We start from the raw sequence: 15,105 nt of genomic DNA, 5'->3' as shown, positions 1-15,105 counted from the left end.
CGATTTCAGCTTTTGTGATGCATGCAAGATACAAATGATTAAATATACGTCAAAAGTTGATATGCTAAGCTCGAATAGAAAATATTCTGATAACATTACCTGGATTCATTAGCGGGTAATAAGGTAAACTTAAATTTGTGGTACTAGGCTATAAATAGACCATATTCATTACATCTACATCTCATTACGATAGCGGAACGTACAAAAAAGTCAACCACCCTTTGGTTTTGGTACCTATGTTCAGTGTTGTTTCTGTAAGACAAAAATTGCTGTCAAAAACTATTCTTTGTCGAAAAAATGAAGTTCTGTTTCAAGTAAAAAAAAAGCCATGAGTAACAGTTTTTTGTACATTAAGGAAAAAAACCTCGAGTTACATATACATATAGGTCACTGTCAACAAGTGCATTTAAAAATAATTGCATTTGATAATCTAGTAATCAGTAGACGGTCGCGCGTCCGCAATATGTTTTCATTCAGTATTTAGATAAAAACACGGATAGAAGGAACACGTTAACAAGTAAGTTGTTAATTTTCTATGCTTCAGAAATCAGAAACAATTACTTTTATTCACAGTTTTGCATGCTAATAATCATAATTGTTTTGAAGTAATTATGAAAAAGTTACTTTTTAAAAATCACTACTATCTTTTATATAAGAATCTTAGTTTAATAGCATTACTGTAAATATTATTATCTATTTGCTGTTTTGTTGATTGTTTTCATGTTACATGTCATTGTTTATGTAATCTTCAGTTTGGAGGAAAAAAGATGATAATAGTTTAATGGCATTACTGTAAATATTAGTTTATGATTTCTGAAGTATTTAAAATTAACAATCTACCTGGTACCCTACTTTGTTCCATCTGTAATACTTAAATAAAGCATATTGCGGCTACGCAACCTCTGCATTCCTTTGCGGGGTGATTCACCTGCAATCATATTTAAATGTACTTGTTAGTAACATGACCTTGAAGGGACATAAATATATACATGTCACTTAAGTTAAGTATTTCAATGTACAAAAAAAACTGTTACTCATCGCTTTATTTGTACTTAAAATACAGTTTTCCTTATTGACACAAAAAATGATTATTACAACACTTTTTGCCGAATTGAAACAACGCTGAATATAGGTAGAAAAAAAATAGTTATTGCATTTTGTGTACATTCCGCTATCGGTCATCGTAATTTATAGTCTATTGTGATATTAACCGGTACATGTACAGGTGTTAGCTATGATGGGGTTCCCCATTAATTCGTGTACGCCGCACTAGACCAACTCCTTCGTACCAGGACTATAAACACACATTTCCGTCTCAACAACGATTCAGCGACAAAACGCTTACAAACGTGCATTTACATAATGATCAGTACTGCTTATACATGTTCTCATAGTTTGTAAGGTGTAAAGTAATGATAGAGTGTTTTTAAATAAGGGTTTTCTACTTTAATTACGTAAGTATAAAAAACTTGGTGTGCTAGATTTTATAATATTGTGAATCAAAGGTAGACATTTGTCACGCTGTTGATTATACAAGAAATTTAACCTAATATCTTCCAAATTACCTGTCTGATAAGTATCACTGTTTGCAGAATAGAGAAAACCCGTGTTTCATACACAATCAACCCAGTCATTTAAATGGACCATTTAAACTATAAATGTCTAAATTTCTTAAGCCTTCTTCATATGGAAGTTTGCCAAAAAAAGTTAGTTATTGTTTTCAAAATAAGAAAAAAATAGTTGATTAAGGTTGATAAAAGATGTCAGTAAAATGAAACGTAATTTAATTACATATATCAAGTACAAAAATTAGGTGGTCAAGTAAACTGGCGAGAAAGATGTTCAAAACGTAATCAATTGATCAAAATACACATATGTATGTACCAATGACTTACTACATATATAATACTGTAAAACAACTTTCTTTCGCGTGCAATTTACCTTCATAAATAACGCGATCCATGCACATTCGCGAATTGTTTTCTCCGCGAATTAGCATCTTCATAATTTATATTGATATGAATTTCCATTCTAATTTTAGATTCGCGAATATTCATCTTCGCGAACTTGTTTTGAAATGGAAATTTAGTAACTTAGTAGCCGTGAAAGAAAATTGGTTTACAGTAATAATCCAAAATGAATGTCAAGCGTTACATGTCCCTTTATAGCTTTACTACTGGTAATTAGCAGGTGTTGTGATGAAATTTGTTCATAATGAATCCTGAAATCTACAAAATATTAATGATACAATTAGATAGACTTTAGAACAAATGTAAAAGACGATATTGTGGACGCATTTAGTGGAAGGTAACTTTGGGATATCTGCAAATGTAGAATCCAACAACAACAATCTTTTGTTCAATAGAAAGAGCAAAATAAAATTAAAACCTGATCAGTTATCATAAGTTAATGGACTCTTGTTGTCAACAAAACCAGAACAATTGGTTCCGGTTACTTAAATGTACAATTACAATACACATAACACGTAGGAGAACTATAAGCAACAAATAAATGTACATGTTGACCGTATGTAATATAGATGTGGACACTGGCAGATCTCACAGACTGATGTAGCCATTTGTTATAGATAATGGGGATGAGAGGGTACGATGAATACCTCTCAGAATGGGGGGGGGGGGGGGCCCCCCCCCATAAAAACTGAACGATTAGTGCCACAGGCATGGATAATTAATTACTCTACGGATTAAGGGCCCGGCGATTCTCCCGTAATACCAGCTGCCAACAGATGAGATATTCTGTATGCTTAACTATATATCACTTTATTAGCTGCATTGGGACTCTCACGAAATAACGCTGTTGTCTCGTAAGTTGTTGTGTTGCTTGTATGAGAAAACATGACAAAATTTACATTTTATAAATAAACAAGCTCACAAATAAGCATGCCGTTATATTAACTAGTGTCTATAGCAGGTACAAAAACGATTGATAGACCGAAATCGACTTATTTTTTTTTTAATTAACAAAAACTCATATTTTGGTTATGTACGTTTTGTCTAATTTAAACATTGAACCATAGATGAAATATAGTATAACAATCGTCTATTCTTATGCTCATAATTCAAACCAATTATTGGCAAAATATAATACATCCACAAATAAACATAGTTCGGTGTCATCAAGGTCCACTACCTTTCCGGAGGAAAATTTAAAGTTTACTTGAAAACATGAATAACATAAGAAAATACATATCGATGGCCTAAGATGAGGTAACATTATGAAACAAATGCAGGAATTCATGCGTTATATATAAAAACAGTCGAGATTTATTTCGCTGTTTTGCCGTCCGGCGTAGTGATAGTCAAAGATTTAGTTCAATTTAATGCTTAGCGTATGCATTTCTGAATTAATTGAGTCAAGTTGATCTACAAATGTAGTATAGTCATATAAAATATGTTTCTTTTATCTAAGCAAAATGCTACTAATTTGTTATTTGCTTTTGTTGAACTTAACATCAAAGAAGCTCTTAGGAAAGCATACTTTTCAATTTGATGTCCCTATCATCATGTGAATATCTCTAAAATAAGGAAGAACGTTATTGTGAACAATTAAAACAGACCCATTCACATTGAGAAGTAAGCGGATCGTTTTTGAAAAGTGTTTAGAACATTAATAATATTTAAACTTTTAAAACAAAGTGTTACTGCACATTCAGAAAATCGCATTCGATCAGATCACAGATTTTTTTTTTAAATGTGTGATTTACCGAGTAATTTGTCTAGTTAGATTATTATTAAGTATACAGTGTATCCTAAATAACAAGCAGTTAAATTTGTTTATGTTTGTGATATCATTTTGACAATTGACTTTTGTATATTACCTATATGTTATCTACATGCTTACATTTTCAATGTTATTTGTCTTAAGATGTAAAGTTTGTATTAAAACTTTGTTTTAAAATCCCCCTTAAATGGGTATTTGCGTTAACCAATACTCTAACTAATACATAACAAATGATAGATGTTTGTAACAGATGTTTGCCTAATTATATGAATAAAATGAGATAATGCTGTAAAACCTCATTGCAGATTTTTTATTACAATTGATTATGTTTGCAGTTTATAGCTGAAAAATTGTATTTCGAAATAAACGACAACCATGTAATACATAGAGCAAAATTCTTATGCTTTATGTTTATTTAATCATGTATAGATATAGATGTTATCGGCGTCGCTCAGACTCCGTTTCTTTAAAAAAAATAATGAATCCATCAGCTTTCTCCACTAGATTAACGGATAAATGTATTAATATAAAAATAACAGTAGGGCAAGCTAAACTTAAAATAAAAACCAGATATATTACAAATTTAATATAACGTTTATATACCCGATATATACCCGATTTCGGTCTATATTAAGCAAACTTCTTGACCACCTATACGGGATACATCAAAAACGATGTTGACCGATCAACATTTCACGGGCGCAAACATCTGAAATATTGGACTCGTTTTACTATAAAATAGTTATAGGGAATACAACGTAATTGTTATACCTTAACCTGGTAGTCCCTATACCTATTCTATAGTAAAACGAATCAATTCAGATGTTTGCGCCATTGAAATGTTGACTGGTAAACATCAAAACATCTTAAAATTAAGTTTAACATATATACAAAACATGTTGACCTCAAACTGAGTCAACAAATGTATACCATTACATTTTGTTCAAAATCATCTGCTGGAAATTATAAATGACTGCACAAATCAAAATACATGACAATTTACTTCCAAAGCCAAGTTTCCAAAGGAACATATATTTGGTGAATCAGGGAGATTCCCTCACTATATAGAGGTGACTTGTAAAGCAGAATAATTATGTTCTGGCACAAATTGATCACTACTGAGTTTCTAGCAACATCTAAATATATCATAGCTTTCTGATTGGCCAATAATTTATTTGAATACCACTATGAAAAAAAATCCGAGAATGGCGCGAAATTAATTATAAGCATTGATGTCACTATGTTTTAATTAAATCAGGTTATGAAAAATTGTTTGCAAAGTCTTGTGAGATTTACACAGTTTTCAACCATTTTTGTTTTCATTCCCCGATAAAATTAAAAAAAAAACCTTGTGACGGTCATATTTAAATATTAGAGAATACTTAAAATTTATCGTAAAACAAAGACAACGAGATCAATTTGTATAAAAATGGTTCAGTGGTAGCGAGAAATCATCAAGAGGTCATACTTATTGTATTTTAAAAGTAATTTTGAAACAAAACAAAAACATATCTTAATTAAAGTCATCAGATAGACAAATCATGCACTTACTTATAGAAACTGGAAGATGGACTGGGACATCTGAAGTAAATATAACTTGTAATATAAGTTTTACTGATATTGGAATCGAATACCATTATTTGTTTTAATGCAGTAATGAAATGCTGAAAGGTTTAAGAAAAATACATATACACCTACTATTATAAAAACCATACTGTTATCAAAATGAAAGGCCTATTTACTGTCACACATTGTAATGCACTGTTACGCTATGTGCCCTTTATACATATGTGACTATAATAAATGTATAGTGACCTCCTGATACAAACTTACATGTCTGAGAGTAAAATAAAATCTGAAATCCGGTATTTATAAACTGGCCCCAATATGGCATGTGCACAATCTTACAAAACTTAAACATATGCCGGTGACTTGAATAGATCGCGACTGACACGCTTTACAAAGACATATATCTAACGCCACTTTAAAATGAAAATACGTCAAGCTCTTCTTTCTTAGCACAACCAAAGAGCAATTGTAACAACGGTTTCAAGAAAAAAAATCTAAATCAGAATGATATAAACACTACCTCAGTTTTATTAGTATTAAAAAAATCAAAGTACTGAAAGTACTGCTGCGGTAAAACTTCTGGATGATAGGAGTTGATTCGAGTGTTAAAGATTGATAAGTCAATGGTTATATTATCAGTATAACTGCAAATTGGAAAAACGATCCAAAGAAAACAGGACTTAAACTAAGGCTGAAAAACTAATACAAATAATTGTTTATTATTTGGTCGTAATAATTTATCACATTGATTTATTTTCTCACATTTTGTACAGGTCCAGTTATTCTAAATACACATAATGCATTTCAGTGCAGAACCTTCAATCAAAGAGGAAGTATTTATGTTGTCAAGTTTATATAAAGAAAAGTTTCAGCATTATGGTGACTTGTAATGTCAAATTAAATTGATTTTTTTTGTTAAAAACTAAACAGGCATTCTTCAGATATCAAGAAAAAACTTACTGGTTATATTATATAAAATCTCATATACTGTTTAAGCAATACCGTACACGTATTTGACCTTTAATGACTAATATGAATGACATCAAGGATTTCCTTTTTAACAAAAATGTATCTAGCAAGTTTAAGAACACCATACTATCTATAACTACAAAAATTAATGGTTGTCAGACCGTGTAACATATAAAACTAACGTATATTGTCATAAAGGATGACTTTCATGCTTCATAACTTCACTAATACTACTTTGGCAACATATCAGGGGGAAAGAGGGGAAAGAGAGGGAAAGAGAGAAAAAAAATCTATCAGCTGTTTACCGGTATATGCTTTATCAAGTTTCAAGTACATGAATGTATATATATTAACTATAAAACTAAATAACCTGAGTTAATTAACTAAACGACATGTAAATGGCACGAAGGATATTTTTTGTCAAAACATGTTAATATTTTTTCTCTATATCTATCAAGTTTGTAGTACATTACAACATATATTCTAACAAACGGTAACGGCACGAGTTACCTAAATGACAGATATTGTCATCAGTGTCCTTTTCTAACTACAATTTGTAAATATCTTCTTATTAAATATTATGGAAAGTTGTTCAGCAAAATTTGGAGCAAGGATAGGTCCAAAATTCGGATCGCAAATTCACTCAGAAATTTTACTTTGACATGATAATTTACTTTGAAATTTGACTATTGGTTCCAAAACTGTTTTCATAAGGCTTGAACATGATAATTTACTTTGAAATATGAATATTGGTAGAAAAACTGTTCTTATAAGGCTTGGTTCAAGAAAAACATAATTGTAGTATTTGATTTAATGAAGGATAGTGACACGCTTACTTTTTACTGTTTTGATGAATTGATACAAATCTATCAGATTAGTACTAATTTTGTGGAATATCACGGTTTTATTATCTGCTATCAGAGAATACCTGAATTAGGCTGACTCTGAAATATGTCAAATTTGTTTCCTACTTACATTAAATATTTCATATTGATCTGTACAATGTAATGAAAAAATAACATATTCCTACCGGGAGGAGAAGATGGGAAGACTTAATTAGTTCAGTCGAATCATTTGAAATGGGTTGATATTTCTAAAATTTCCTTTACAGTAACGAAAATTATAAGCTTCAGTGGTTTCAATATATATTATAGCAGATTCACTCAGCAATTTTACTTTGACATGATAATCTACTCCGAAAAAAACATTGTGTTACAAATTATATAAGTACATTTGCCTAGTACAGAATAGTACGTACATGTATTACAATTTCAGTTATATTTTAAACACCTCCGAATTTTTTCATTTAATTTGCATAAACAACCAAACGATAAGATTTCGTTATAAAATGACACTTAATCCTCTAAACAATAGAACAGCCAACTCTAGATCACTGCTTATTGTTTTTGTCTGATGTGGTCATGATCAATGTATCACACCTTCACGCTTGGCTGCACACTGCTACAGATACGAAGAGATGTATATATGGGGTGGTTATCTATCCTTTAATCTTTGAAATATTTTTCTCGAATACCCAGCTCCCTACCGCTCCGAACCGCTGTAAATGAAAATGTGTATGAGCAAGGGACGTCAGAAACATTATATAACATGTGTTGAGAATATGTATAACAGTATTTACATTAAAACCTATCTATTAAAACCACCCAGTGGTCTGAGTAAAAGTGGTCTTAATAGCGAGGTGGTCTTAATTCTGAGGTGGACCAGGTTTCTTCTATGATCATGACGATCAAGAACAGAAACTCTGTATCCTAGCTGACCGGTACATAATATATGTACTGTATTTTTGTTTCAAAATTGAAATTTTATGAAAAATGCAATATACATGTATATATAAATGTATATTATATATATATTTTTTTTAATTTTTTTGTTCAATTTTTTGCATTTAACACATTTACAAATACATGGGACATCAACATAAACTTGACATGACATATACATTACATTTATATAAAAAAAACATAAGAAACATAACATAGCATGCTGAGTATGTACATGTACGTGTGGGGAAAAAACCAGTTTGATATATTTTGGTTAAGATAAATTTGCAAATTACTATATTTGATCAATCAGTTTTGTCGGCCATTAGAATTTTAATCATATCATATTTTAATGCATGCGTATCTAATCAAAACCAATAATTTACAAATATTTTTTTAAAGTTTGATAAATTAGGGACATATAATGACTATACCATTTATTTCTAGAGCATAGACATATTTTTTTCATTAAATTAAGTTAATGGTGTGTGCTTATTTAAATCTTAAACTGAATTTCACTGAAGTAATTGTTGACAATCTAAATGAAAATACTTTTTCTAGACATTACTTTCTATTATGTTTTAATTATAATTCAAATACATATCGTTAGTTTAATCAGAGATTTAGATAGTTATTAAATTATCTATGTCTCTGGTTTAATTATCACATAGTATCACCTGAGGTAAATGAGAATCTATGTGTTTTAAAATTGGTATTGATCTGTGTAAATTATTATTAATATTTACGTAAATCGATTTTAATTATCCCGCCATGTGCAATGATTGGTCAAATAATAACTTACGATCACAATCGGTAAAGTGTTTGAAAGACTACTGTGCAATAGTCAAGCGTACTTTTAACTAATGCAAAACACCGATTGTTTACCGCAACAAAATAGATGACACATCTATTGAAATGAGATGATTGACGTACGGTACTTCATAAATATCTGAAATAAGATCAATATATCTCATACATTAAAGAATTTTAATTCCATTGGCGTTACACGTATGAGAAAGAACTGCCTAAATCGTTCGATCTCGCCACCAGGGCTATCGAAAGAACGTTGCATTACTTGTGGTTTCGATCACGTCAACTGCCAGTCACAAGTATGCAAGTATAAGTTGTAAAGCTTAAACTAATAAAGAAATTGAAATGATGGCGATTAACACTCTTCCTAGTACAGGTAGATAATCTGATAATTAGGTCGACGGAAACAAAAGACTGACTGATGTACCTGCGGGTAGTTGTTCACGGGTTGCTGCGTGCGGGAAGGTGAGGCACAGCGAGGTGTGAAGTCACATGTGCCTGTGGTCATAATCAAATGGGTCAATTAGTGTTAATTTAGTGGTCGTTGGGACTATTAAAATTGGTCGTAAAACGGAATAGCGGTGTGATTGTATTTCTGAAGAGAAAAAAAATCGGAACTGAAAATAAGTGGCCGTAATAGTGGGATGTTCGTAATTTAGTGTATATGCTATACATGTCTATGTTTGGAATTAACTTTTGGAAAATAAAAATAAAATAAAACAAAAATAAATATAAAGACAAAATAAAAGAATATTTTCAAGCATGGTTAAAAACAACAAATAAAAATATGAAATAAAAAAAAAAAAATAAACTGCGACGGTAAGATTGAACCCGGGCCGTCAGCTAGAAAGCTACGGCAGGCAATCCAGTAAGCTAAGCTCGAAAAGACATGCTAAGTCCTTTTCGTGTCGTAAGACTGTATGCTATTGTTAAAGAATTCTAATTATTTTATAAGATTTGAATGTAATTATTGTATGTTATATAATTTTAGGACCACATTCAATTTTCGGTTTTTTTTTTGTTTTGTTTTTTCTGATTTTTGATGAAGTTTGATGATTTTATTCCTGCATTTGTATAGATTATAGTTTGGCCCTAACTGGCCTTGGTTGTCGATGGTATGTAAACTAAAATAACCAAACCGGATCAAACGAAACTCTCTCTAGCAGTGTTATTGTTTTCCAAGACAATTAGCTTCTATTTTTAGGTGTATTTGTGTTATGGAGTATGATAGTTATGACGAGCAGATAAGAAGAAACCCTTACATCAGCAATTTATTCCTTACTTCATATCATTGTTACATAATACAGTGGTCCAACGATAATCCGAACATTTGTACAACAAGCCAAAACCGTCCGGATTACGAATGTTCCTGAATGTTCCCTTCTGTTTTTAAAACGACCTTAAGTATTCTTCCCAACAACAATTACTTATAATCTATATATATTATGCTGTGAGGCGGTAGTTGTCGTAAAAGGGAGTCCAGAGCATTAGTGATAGTGAAATGCCCTAAAAGATGTGGAAACCCACGTGGAAACCACAACAATGTGTACTCCACATTTCTGATAGGAATTATACACCATTTTATCGTCTGTAGAATGTTCAACTTAAATTAATGCTGTTTCTTTAATGCATTAAATCAATGTTTTCAATGAATTAATATCTGTTTTATCACATCAAGTTAAAGACACTAAATACCTTATGACGAAGTTGTTCCCAGTGTTTATCCGTGATCGCTGTCAGAAGATAATGAATGAATTGTGTTGTCCTAAATTCAATTCTTATCTTTTGGTTTTTATCGGTACTTGCAGACAATGGCCATACAGAACGGGCGTTAGAATTGTATCTGCTGCCCCTATATTGCTTGATCGTAAAAGGCGAGGTTCTTGTCTTTCCTTTCTTCTAAACTCACTTTCTTCTTCCTTCTTCGTCTCCCTTGACACCACCTCACTTTTGGCCTTCGGTTGAGCGCTCGCCCCTGTGAGGTAAGCTCTTGGTTCTGTCCCCTGGCCGAGACACATCATAGTCTATAAGCGCTCAATATACGGGGAGTGGGACGACTGGCTCGCCCTTTGTAAGTATAATGTGACCAGATGGGTTGGGTTGCTTGATGTCTTCGGTGCATGCTTCAGTGATATAGCACTATAAAAAGGGCAACAAATCCACTATACAATAAAACACAACACTAATATACCGCAGTCTCCCAAAGCACGCACCACGCACACCATACACACTGCATACATGGGAGGCCGTCCTTACATGACTCTGGCTTTTAATAGGACGTTAAAATTAATAAAACAAGCAAACAAATGATGTTACTATAATTCATAAATGGACAGGCAAATCTATATTATTCAAATCGTCAGCATAGTCAAATGAAAACAATTCATAAAAACATATTAGACTAAAATCAGTAAAAATCAATTGACAGCCAGTCACAATTGGCATATGAGATTGCTTAAAATGTTTTTTAAAAAGTACGAATTAAGGCTTGAAAGTACCTATATATTTTACCCGAAGTCAGTCTTACACATTTCTTTTATGACTGAATAGTATATAATATCAAAATTCATTTATAGAATATGTTTCCCGACAAAACTTATTAGAATATCAGCCATGAATAGGTTAACCATAAATAGGCTATCCAAAATGTTAGGTATACGTTATATCACAATAGAAGTCTAGTTATAAGAGTTCTGCTATTGCTAAATAAAATTGACTTATTATCACGTGTTAGTTTTATATGCCGATGGTCGATATACTAAATTCATATTAATCATGTTGTAGTAAAGCCTGCGGCCGCTTTGGCCGAGTGGTTAAAGTGAACAGTCGGGCAAGGATGGCTAAAGTCGGTAAAAATGGTGTGAATGTATCCGGTATTATTTCTTATGGAATAGAAAAATAAAACTTTCTCGTCAAAATCTGTCTGCGTACGTAGAAATTAATTTAAAGTATAGGAATCCTAAAACGTCTTCCCGGCTGACTATGTCCGTTGTTACATTTCCACGCAGCCTCGCTTTCAATGCTTTAATCTTTTCTTAGTTTAATGGTCAGAACTGGGAAACGTAAGCAGAACTTGACCGTAGTATTATTATGTGAGAACTTTTGGAAGGTCAATGAACGCATTTAGACTGATTTTCTTTGCCCGGCTATTCACTTTAAGATGTCCCGACATATTACCACAAGTCCTCCACCTCTGGATTCGAGTCCAATGTGGGACAGTTGCCAGATACTGACATATTTTTTTCCTGGTACTCCGGTTTTCATCCCAAGCAAATCTGGCACGTCCTTACATGGCCCTTGCTGTTATAGGACGTTTAACAAATAAAACCAAAGTATTGAAGCCTATAATATATTACTAGCCTCCATTGTAACCGCTTTTCTGACAACGCACCCTACCTGACAAGAAAAGCGTGTGTCAATGCTTGGTCATTCCTTTGTATAGCGACATCGTATGGGGAATGCAGATTTGATTGTATGTAACTTCAGCGTCACTTACCCAACAGGTTGACCTTTTATTCAACTAGCAAATCCAAATCGTTGGGCTGAGTGTAGACTGGCCACCAGTCTCTAGAATATTAAACAAATCACTAAAATTTTGCTTGATTATTTTTGTCTCTACTACATGCCTGATTCAAGTTTTAAACTAGGGGGAGATAATCTAGTAAAGAACTCTTAAAGAAAGTCTTATCAGCAACTTAGGGTCTGGTTGCCAGTCTAGGCTGAGTGATTCAATAGCAAATTGAAGGACTGAGTATTCAACTAGCAAATCGTAGTGCTGACAGATTCAACTACCAAATCGTTGGGCTGAGTAAAGAGCAAATCTTATTGACGACTTGAAGATAATCCTTCCATATATTGTGTACATGGATAAGGGGAGATTATCAACTCATGACCTAACCAAAACTTACTTTTACTTGTATTTGCAAGTTTGGAAGTTTATATTTGAACCTTTTCTTTTCCTTTTCCACCCTTCAATATCTGAATTATTGTCGAGTCGTAACGTATACTTTAAGTGCATATCCACCGATATTGGAATCACGATCTTCCGTGGCCTCTAAACCTACGTCATATCATCCCATTAACACCAAAACAAAATATTATTAGCATCAACCATATTACATTCCCACCACTCTATGAAACTAATTATTGTACATGCACTTTCTTATATGTATATGTCTATATTTATATTTCCCGTTTTTTTCTTTGCTATATAACAGCTGGGAAATCATTTACATTACACTTGTGTAAACGCAGTCGGTTGTCGCGCAAGAATACGTACACCGGAACACCGGCTTCCGCAAGTAGTGTTAATGCACAACAGATTTGGCTTATATTATTTCTGTATTTTTAATTCTTAAATTCAACACTTTGAATGTAACGAATATCATATTTCAGAAAATAAAATATTTGAGAAATATTGCATCAATGGGATAAAAAAGAAAGTATTATTGTGGAACTATATCTTGTGTACTTTCTTAATTTGTCAACATTTCCGGCCAAATTGGAGCCAACTGTTCCGGGATTCCATCAATTGACCGGCTGTTACATCACTCGTATAACGTTGAAAAAACGACGTTTTATTTTATCAGAACATAAAAATTTAAAAGAAATAGTTGGTTAAAATGTAAATATAAGGAAGGATTTTTATTCCTTGTTGTTAACTGGTGTGTAAACTGCATTTGTTGGACAGATATTTCATCATGACGCACAAACCTGGTGTGTAAACTGCATTTGTTTGACAGGTATTTCAACATGACGCGCTAACGCGCGTCATTTAAAATACCTGTCCAACAAATGCAGTTTACACACCAGGAAGCAACAAAAAATAAAAACCATTCATTATTTAAAGCTGACAATGCAAATTTAAAAAGCATGTATTCGAGATTTGAAAAGGGACCCCGTATTCAAGGAAGTGAAATAGCCATTTTTTCTTTTGCTCTGCTTGGCTACATTTCGCTGACCCATTCCCTATATAAAGCACGTGAATTGACACATATCCCAGATAACAAATTACTTAACTGAAAATAAACATTACACTTACCTGAATTAATTGAATTAATAGTAAGAGCTAAATCCCAAAATATGTCCAGTACGAACGTATAAAATACTTCAATGTACACCAGGTTCCCTATCGGTGCATACCAGGAAGGGCCTGCTCGACAGGAAATCCGGGAGAGGGGGCCATGTGCACATTAGGTTCATTGGCGTCATCCGTGATTACAAATATATATTGTAAATAAACGATGTATCAACGATTTCAAACAACAGCAGTTCCACTATTACAAGGAGGCATACCATGTATATACCGCAGTCTCCTAAAAATATACTTAAGCATTAAACTATCTTTCCATGACATCTATGGTTTATATAGGTGCCAGAGCTTTGCAGACAATCTTTATAATGCGCGCTAGCGCATTATGAGATAATTGCTGGCATCTGTTTAGACCACAGATTAACTCATTTTGGGGTCTCTGCAAAAACCGTTTATCAATGACGATTTAATCCACGAGATGAAACAGCATTTGACGGTGATCAATTGACGTCACCACGTCAACATTAGTGACGTCAGAATGGTCAGGTTTTGGATGTGAGTTATTAAAGCATTGAACGTCTTTCAGTTGGCATGAATAGCCAATATGAATGCCAACTGGACAGAGGCAAATTCCATGAACCACGCTGGCGCTTCATGTTGGATTGGCCTCTGTCCATTTGGCAACTGAAAGACGTTCAATGCTTATATTTACATTTGGTTACAATTTTGTTTTCAAATACCAAGGGATTTTGCATCTGTAATGAATTAATCATTCGTTATCGTCAAGGATGGAACAGCCATATGAACAGCCGTTTTCCGTGATCGCTGGCACGACAATTGTGACGTCACAATGATGAGGTCGTCATAAAAAGCAATTGAAGTTCAAAGTCTATATGACTGCAAATTGCATTAGTGAAAATGTAAATATAACCTCAAATACTTCACTTCGCCTTGGCTAGTTTATAAAGTAGAAATGACAAGTAAAGACTAATCCGGATCAACATACAACAGTTGTGTGAATCGATTACTATTATCACGTGATTAATTTCCGGTTTTTTTGATTTTTTGGCTTTCGTTTTTCGTTTGCGTTTATCATCGATAGCTTGTGTTTATCGTTTTTTTTTGGTTTTCGTTTAGAGAAACGCGCTTTTCACTCTTCATTCTTCGTTTTTCGTTTGCGTATTCGTTCGTCTGTGTTTGGTT

General features: G+C 32.8%; 1 protein-coding gene across 2 annotated transcripts in view; it reads right to left on the bottom strand.

Annotated features, from left to right (window-relative positions):
• The window catches only part of LOC138331541 (uncharacterized), a 43,189-nt gene extending 29,137 nt beyond the window's left edge, over positions 1-14,052 (bottom strand). Inside the window, exon 1 of one of the 2 annotated variants that reach the window (XM_069279233.1) lies at positions 13,912-14,052. The gene's annotated coding sequence lies outside the window, so the exon portion shown is untranslated. Of the gene's footprint in view, positions 1-10,565; positions 10,996-13,911 lie in introns of those variants that run through there. The other variant, XM_069279234.1, reaches the window with a different exon arrangement.
• Positions 14,053-15,105: the final 1,053 nt, after the last annotated feature.

The sequence above is a fragment of the Argopecten irradians genome, chromosome 9 (genome assembly GCF_041381155.1).
Source record: "Argopecten irradians isolate NY chromosome 9, Ai_NY, whole genome shotgun sequence".
Lineage (NCBI taxonomy): Eukaryota > Metazoa > Mollusca > Bivalvia > Pectinida > Pectinidae > Argopecten > Argopecten irradians.
The sequence above is the reverse complement of the archived record's forward strand: the minus strand, read 5'-3'. Positions and strand labels throughout refer to the sequence as shown.